This window comes from Pempheris klunzingeri, chromosome 9 (genome assembly GCF_042242105.1).
Source record: "Pempheris klunzingeri isolate RE-2024b chromosome 9, fPemKlu1.hap1, whole genome shotgun sequence".
NCBI classification, from domain to species: Eukaryota; Metazoa; Chordata; class Actinopteri; order Acropomatiformes; family Pempheridae; genus Pempheris; species Pempheris klunzingeri.
In genome coordinates, this window is record NC_092020.1 from 25,385,642 (window position 1) to 25,394,274 (window position 8,633).

Consider the following 8,633-nt stretch of genomic DNA (forward strand, 5'->3'; position numbering starts at 1 on the left):
TAACATGTGTGTGAGCAGCCATTATGTATATAAAGTCAAACGTAGGACGTAAACGTACTAAAAGTCGTCATAAGAGTGATGTCACATGATGTTTCACACAGAATATATCAAAAAAGATCAATATATACAGAATATTTTCTGTTCTGTGTGTTTCATGTTTTGTTTAAATATCAATTTAATGTAAATATACATATATGTACAAGATGTCGATGTAGTTTTTTACCACACGTGTTTAATCTTCACATATTTGGTGTTTTCTAACCCACATTGTCATTAAAAGTAAAAATTATACAAATAGTCATTTATCATATAATTTAAATTGTCCTGATAAATATGTGATATCTATATGATCACTAAATATTTAATAATTATCAAATTGCTCTAAATGACTGAATGTTTCACCCTCTTTTCATTTCCAGAACTAAATCCAAATCTTTAGTTTTATGTCACACAGCTTTTATGTATTTATATTATTCATATTTTCCCTTTTTACTTCATAATCATTAACACTGTTTTTACTATGTGTGACATACATTATATATATATATGTACACACACACACACATATGTTTATGTAATGTTGGCGACTATGTGACACTTAAACTAATAATTACAATAAAATAAACACAAATGAAGAAAACAACAAACTTATATTCTCCTGCCATCAGAGTCTGTGTGTGTGAGGAGGGAGGTGCTGGGGGGGTGAGGATGGGAGGAAAGGGGGGAGGGCGTCTGAATGCATTTGCAAGTGTGTAAAAGCACTCAGACCCCCGTCCTCGTCCTCGTCTGCACACTTTGATGACAGTAAGCTGCAGCTCCTCGTCCATTCACACACACAGGAAACAAAGAATAATGAGTGAGTGACGGGGGAGGGGGGCATTAACACACACACACACACACACACACAGAGCCCCCCATCACACACACAGACATACACAAAAACACAAATGTCCTTGAACTCTGATGATGATGACGATGATGACGGCAATGATGAAATCAGCCGTCTGAGGAGAATCAATCAGTGAGTCCTCACAGAGACTCTGTTCAAAATGTACTGGTTTTAACTCAGTTCATGTTCCACTCACAGTATGATCTAAACATGATCTAAACATGATCTAAACGTGATCTAAACGTGATCTAAACGTGTAAAAACAGCAGGCAGAGTCTGTGTCCTCATTCACGTCTTCAGTCTTTCCTTATTTTACATGAGCCACCAGTTATTTAAGCTGATTTTATTTGTTTTAGCTCCGTCCTTATTATGTTCATTCTTTTAACCTAGTTTTGTATACGGCCTTTCTTGTGTGCATTTTTTAAAAAAATGGTTTTCATTGTTTGTTTTTACAGTAAAGCAGTTTTCTGAACCGTGCGGTGTAAATAAAGTTTCTTACTATCAACTTTATCATGGTCTCCGTGAATCTGTGTTATTTGTATTGACGTCTGATATCTTCATTGATCACTGCTCTCTCTCTCTCTCTCTCTCTCTCTCTCTCTCTCTCTCTCTCTCTCTCTCTCTCTGGTTAATGCAGAATACACAGCCGGTCTTTTTTGATACCCTAACCTTTATCGACAACACGTGTGACACCCTGATTAAGGTCAAAGGTTGACAAAGTCTTTCTGTCCTGGTAAAATATGTTGTTTTCTAGATATTTGATAATTATCTTACATCTTAATTGTATTCTTTTCTTTGAATTTGTACATATTTCAGTCAATCATATTAAAGTTAACTCGAAAAAACACCTCAATTTGACTCAAAAGGAAAACATGTGAGATTGTTGTGTTTTTTTCAGACATCATTTTCTACATCCGACTGGAGAAAATAAACAACATTCACTTCATTCATTTCCTCAGATACCTAAAACTCACCAGAAATCTGCTTAGAAACACGTAAAAATGTCCAACACTTCTAATTTAAAGGACTACAGCTCGAGCGCTTAAATCTTCTGTATTTTCTATGGGATTCTGTATGTACGTTATTGGCCTGAGTAGGAGTTCACCTTCAAAAAAATCATCTTTTGCAGCTAAAATGTGACATTTTATGGCACAAGCATATAACTGAACTTCATCAAAGTCTCCTTGGATGCTGGAAAAGACTTAGAAACATTTGGGCCATCAGCCAGGGAGACAAAAACAACAGAAAATGTCACTCTAAATGTTCAGAAATGTGGCTTCCTGACATCAGGAGCTAAAATAATTTTGTTTCTAACTAACAGAAGTGTTAGCAGGGAGCTATTTTGCATATAAAAACAGATTAATGACACTGTTTGAGAGTAAATCAGGGTTTAAATAAACTGATTTAACTGCAGTGATGAGCTCTCGCAGCGCCCCCAGTGGCAGCCACACGAACTGCACCCAATAAAACTTTAAAATCTCTTTAAAAAAATCTTCTTTTCTTTTCTTTAACAACACAAAAGCACAAAAAAAATCCAACACTGGGGGTTTAATTTAATATTTCTAACAGCTGCACTAATTTCAGAAGCGTGTTCACACTCAAACAAAACCCTTTTCAAGTTTTAAAACCGCAGCTCAAACTGTGCTGCGCCGACACAAAACCACATTCAAGTTTTTGTCCTTTTAAGCAGAATTTAATCTCGTAACTTTGCAACGTTAGTTTAACAGCAAATCCCTCAACATCAACTCGTTTTTTTAGCTTCGTCTTTCTCTTTCGACGCCTTTTAACCATTTTAAGCCGCAGGAGATGAATAGTTGAGGACCGAGATGCTGTTTTCAGCCGTTTGTTTTCTCTGAAAGTGACTTTAAATCACATTAAAACTCCAACAGGATTCAGGTTAAAGGCGAAACAAAGCGAATTAAAGGTGAAATACCGTTTTGTCGGTGTTGTTTATCCGCCTCGGAGACCCCGGTCTGCCTCCTGTCTTCCTTCAGCAGCATCTGCCCCGCACCGACCTGCAGTTGCGGGACAAAAACTCACCGGAGTCAATTCATCCACGGCCACGCACGCTGCTTCCGGTAAGCCATTTCAAAATAAAACAGACGGACAAACTAAACACAGATGTGTTTTATTGCAGCGCAGGGGTGGCATACAACAAAACAAGAAAATAGAAACATATAAGCTTCAGGGTCGCTACAGCAGTGTTATTTTAATACTTTTTACAAGCTAACACTGGGCTAAGCTAATGCTAACTACCAGTACTAGCTAACTTTTGTCGGTGCTAGCCTGATTATTCCTCCCAGATCGGCTAAAAGTTTAACAGTTAGCTAAAAAGTAAATGTTTTGTCAAATGGCCGGAGGACTTTACTATATACAGATGCCTTTTCTGTGACTTAGGTGTAAGTATGATTCTCAAACACACCAGCATTGATTAGCTAACCCTCACAACTATAATCAGAACTATAGCTGTAGCATATAACAAAAACAAGAGAATAAAAACTTGTTAGCTTCAAGGTAGCCACTAGTGTTAGTGCTAGCCCGACTGTCCCTCTGACATCAGCTAAAACTTTAAAAGTTAGCTAAAAACTAAAAGTTCTGTCAGTGAAATTTGAAGTTTACTAAAAGTTTGACTTGTTTTTGTCTGAAAAAAAGACTTTTATGTAACTCTGTGCTTTTACTTCTTCTTATTATTATTAATATATATTATTATTATTATTAGTAGTAGTAGTAGAAATAATACTAGCAGTGGTAATAGTGTGTATTTTATTTTGTAAAGTGCACTCTGGCCGTACTTCCGGCCTCAGTGAGCGGAAGCTGACAGAGGGGTTACTGTCGGTCACGGAGCAGCTGGGTTCAATGTTTCACAATAAAAGATCAAGCAGCGAATGTTTCACAATAAAAGACTTTCCAGTGTGAGCCAAGAGCAGAAACAACAACAGAGAAGAGTAAAACTACAGAGGCGAAGAGAGAAATGTTGTTTTTGTCATCATAGTAACAAAACTAGTACAATATGTAAAACTTCTATAAAGTTTAGCCCCTTTTTAGTATAAAATACACACCATGATTACAGAGATACCACTACGATGAAAAAGAAGATCCAGCAAGTCATTGTAATGAGAAATGTTTTTGTTCTACATGTTTCTCTAATTAATGATTTACTATGATCCCAAAAGTTTCTCATTGTTTTAAGATAATAAGTCATTGTTTTGACAACATTTCTCATTATTTAGTCCTTATTTTGACCATTTTTGACAACTTATTTTATTATTTTAAGATAACAAGTCATCATTCTGAGAAAGTTTCTAATTATTTTAAGATAAGTCATTATTTTGAAATTTTTTAACATTATTTTAAGTAATTATTTTGACTAAGTTTCTAGTTATTTTAAGATGATAAGTGATTATTTTGTGTGTTTCTTATTATTTTTAGATACTGAGTCATTATTTCAAAAACAATGAATTAATTTAAGATAATGTGTCAATATTTTGACAAAATTTCTCATTATTTTTAGGTACTGATTCCTTATTTTGACAATTATTTTAAGATAACAAGTCATTATTTTGAGAAAGTTTCTAGTTATTTTAAGATGATATGTGATTATTTTGTGTTTCTTATTATTCTTTAGATACTGAGTCAATATTTTGACAAAGTCTCTAATTATTTTAAGATAATAAGTCATTGTTTTTGACAAAGTCTCTCATCATAAGGACTCACAGACTCCTTTTTTTTTGCTGTAAAGGAGCTTTCTTATGAATCCGTGCTGATTCTGAGCCTGTGGGGACTGAAGAAATGAAGAAAGTGCTCGTGATGAAACATGAAGTCATGTTTTTTGTTTGTTTGCACTCTGACACAGTTTCTGATTTCCCTTTTCAGGCTGCAGTCAGTGTGACATCAGATCAGATCAGCTGCTTCAGGCTGGAGACGTTTGATCAGGTGGAGCTTTCACTGCTCAAACTCTTTAACATACAGACCTGATGATGAGTGCAGTGATGAAGGAGCGAGGTGATGGTGATGGTGATGGTGATGAAGATAACAGAGGGCCTCTCTGCTGTTGTGCTGCTCTGACCTCTAGTGGACAAACACTGAACTGCACACAGTGAATGGTATCGATACGACCTCCACTCAAGGTCCTCTTACTGTGTTTGCCGTGGGGAGATTCATTTCAGTGAGTTTACAGTCTGTGCTAAATCTGTGCCCCATTTTAAATTATTTAAAACACACAAGCTGCTTTTAATTCATGATTTTGTTTTATTTTATTTATGAAGCTGTTCCCCATTTTAAATCATTTGACACATGCCAGCATGGAGCTGCTTTTAATACCACTTTTATTTTATTTTAATTATATTACAAAAACTTAAAATACACACTTGTTTTGTTTTGTTTTATTTTATTTTATTTATCTGTGCCCAATGTTAAATAATTTAAAACACACTTGGACGTAGCTGCTTTTAATTCCACATTTTAAATCACAAAAAATTAAAACACATCCATATGAAGCTCCTTTTTAATTCATAGCCACTTTTGCTGACACGCATTTGCTTTTATTTTATTTTATTTTAGTTTAGTTTATTTATAAATCTGTGCAACATTTTAGAGCCATTATTTCTGTATTTATTTTGTAAAAAGTATAAAGTAGCAGAAAATGTAAATATTTAAGTCCAGATACTTGTGGCTCAGTTTCTAATTTGTCTAAAAATCAAGTTATGTTAAATGACTTGTTAACTTTAACTGTTTTAACCCTCTGGTGACATGAAGACTTTCAGGACAAAGACTAAACACACAGACAGAAGTCATCCTGGGGGGGCGGCAGAGAGCTGAAGAAGAAGCTCAGACACTGTAGGAGGTGTTGTTGAGTCAAAAGTGGCCTTCCTCATCAGAGTCATAACTCAGTCACACCTGAACACACACACACAACACAGATACTGAATAATTCAGAGTAACTTACACTTCCAGAGGATATCAGTACCTCTGATGTACATCCATAATAATATCCAGAAATCCACTTAGAAATCATAGAGGAAACAAACGCTGCAGAACTTCCTTGAGAATCCTCCTGTTTTTAAGTTTTCTTCAATATCAAAGTAATCCAGTGAAAGTTGTCTGTAAATCCAGTGACACACTGCAAAACAACAGCTGCTAGTTGATAATTCGGCTCGCTTTTAATGGTGCTAATTTAACAGAATATGGACTAAAACACAGGGATGAAATGACAATAGCAGTTCTGTATCTGACATTACAACAACCTTGATTTCTTCTATAGAATATTTAATCTATAACTTTTATTTATCAGCTCATCATGTGTCTTTTTAGGTCAAATGTTAATCTAAAAAAGTAATCAGTGACTAAAGCAGGCAGCTAAATGAAAAAAAAAAAACAGCTTTTCACTTCACAACTGTATTTTTGGTCTCTTATTGTTTATCTATTTGTATTTTGTCTCCTTTTATTTATCATTTGAATCGTTTTAGTGTGAACTGATTTTATTTTACTTTTTATTGCATGATGTTGTTGTTTATGTCGCTCTAATGTTTTGTTCTTTTAAATAAAGCCTTAGTCTCTGAGAAGTGCTGCAGTATTAGAAGCATCAGGTATCATAAAATCTCACATATATGTTTTTTATGGAGACTCGGCCGTGGAGAAATAGTTTTTTATGCTTCTCTTTTGTCCCTTTTATTTGTTTTTTGAGGGAAGAAAGTATGTTAACGTCAGTAGAAATGTGACCTGCAACCTGATAACAAACAAAAGAAAATGAATTTGAGGACGTTTGAATATTTAAATGAGTTTTTGAGCTTGTGACAAAAATTCCAGGTTTTTTTTTCTGTTGAAAGTTTGACTGAAAATCATCTTTCTTCCTTGAAGAAAACCTACTGTTTGATAAGAAATCAATGTCTCTCTCTCCCACACACACCAGCAGACCTGCTGACACACACACTTACTCACACACACACACACACACACACACACACACACACACACACACACTCAGTGTTCAGCCTGGTACAACAGTAAACAATAAGACAAAAGCTCTCTGTCCTCTCTGCAGGCTGGTCAGACCCACATCGCTGCTGTCCTCAGTCTGACAGGAACACCACGACCCTCCAGGACCCTCCAGGACTTTCCAGGACTTTTCAGGACTCTCCAGGACTTTTCAGGACTCTCCAGGAACATGGACCCCAAGCGTCTCTCCTCGAGCTCTCAGCAGCAGGTTCATTTCAGAATTAAGGTAAAAGATCGCTGGTTTTACTGGTCAGACATCGACTGCTGTCACCTGGATGAAAAACTGTGAAACAAAGATGAAAATACAGTGATGGAAAGAAACTAAGTACTTTTACTCAAGTATTTGTACTTTAGTGCATTTTTAAAGTACTTGTAAGTGAGTATCTTTAATTTCATGCTTCTTTATGCAAAAACAATCCAGATTTCTCGGCACTAGAATTAAATATTAGACTTTTTATGCCACCATTTATCTGACGGTGGAGTTTCAGAAAAAGATTTAATGTATAAAACATGTTGAATTTTTAAACAGTGATGCTTTTTTTTTTTAGATTAAACCATCCGAAAGAATGTAAAATTAGCCCAGTACAACCTTATTGAGCTAAATCATCAGTGAGAGGCTGATAATACACTCATAGAGGCTGTGAGTGCTTTATTTTTGACACTTTAAAACATATTTTTAGGCTCTCTACACTGTGGGGTTGTTACTTTCTTGGTGGTGCAAAAAGTACTCAAGTCTTTTATGAGTTATGACTATCAAAAAGTAAATGTCATCATCATTATTATTATTATAGGTCATCTATAATAATGCATCATGTTCTATGAACTGGTCCTGATGTTTTCTAAGTAAGATCTTAATCTGAAAAGTAACTTGTAACCATATTGGAGTAAAAGTACAATATTTGCCTGTGAAAAGTGGTGGAGTAGAAGTATAAAATACTATAAAGCTGAAATACTCCAGTAAAATACAAGTTTCTCCAAATTGAATTTAAGAACTGTAAATGTAGTGTGCAAATTAATTTTATTCGGACCTTGGTGTATGTTGGAAAGAAGATATTTTGTGTTTAATGTACCTGCATTTTATATCATTATTTGACTTATTATTTTAGCCCAAACAATTATCTTTTCCTGAACCTAATCAAGTAGTTCTATGACCAACTGATAATTGGTCATAGAAAACTGAAAAATGTAAGTTAAACAAGTTTGGAAATAAATGAATATAATTAACTGTTCCTGTCTCACACAGGATCTGGTGAAAGTCCTGGAACTAAATCATTCATCCACTCAAACCATATTAGTCCATATTTATCCATATTGATCCAGTTTATCATTCTTTATACTGCATGACCGGACCAGGTTTAAATATTCAAATATCGTCCGTCTGGCTATTTGCACCCGTGTGACAAACAGATATTTTAAAATCAAGTTGATTTGATGACTTGTCTGTGGTGGAAGAAGTACTCAGATGCTTTTATTAAATCAATAAATATACATAAATACACCATTAAAAGTAACAACTATACAACAATTTACTCACATATCAGTACAGATGTTTTGTCAGAAAGTGCACTAAAAGTATCAAAAGTAAAGCTGATATGTTACGGAAAGGTATTTGTGATTGATAACATAATATCTGACATTAATACTGCTTAAATTAAGATGTAAATATATAGAATAAAAACAATTGTGTTGTGTGAAACAGTACAAAAACACCAGAAATGGTCATATGAGGAAACGACGTGTTGATCTGTAG

General features: G+C 34.8%; 1 protein-coding gene across 1 annotated transcript in view; it reads right to left on the minus strand.

Annotated features, from left to right (window-relative positions):
* abca1b (ATP-binding cassette, sub-family A (ABC1), member 1B) overlaps nt 1-2,900 on the minus strand; it is a 41,354-nt gene extending 38,454 nt beyond the window's left edge. The window contains exon 1 of the mRNA XM_070837343.1: nt 2,823-2,900. The gene's annotated coding sequence lies outside the window, so the exon portion shown is untranslated. The remainder of the gene's footprint in view (nt 1-2,822) is intronic.
* Nucleotides 2,901-8,633: the final 5,733 nt, after the last annotated feature.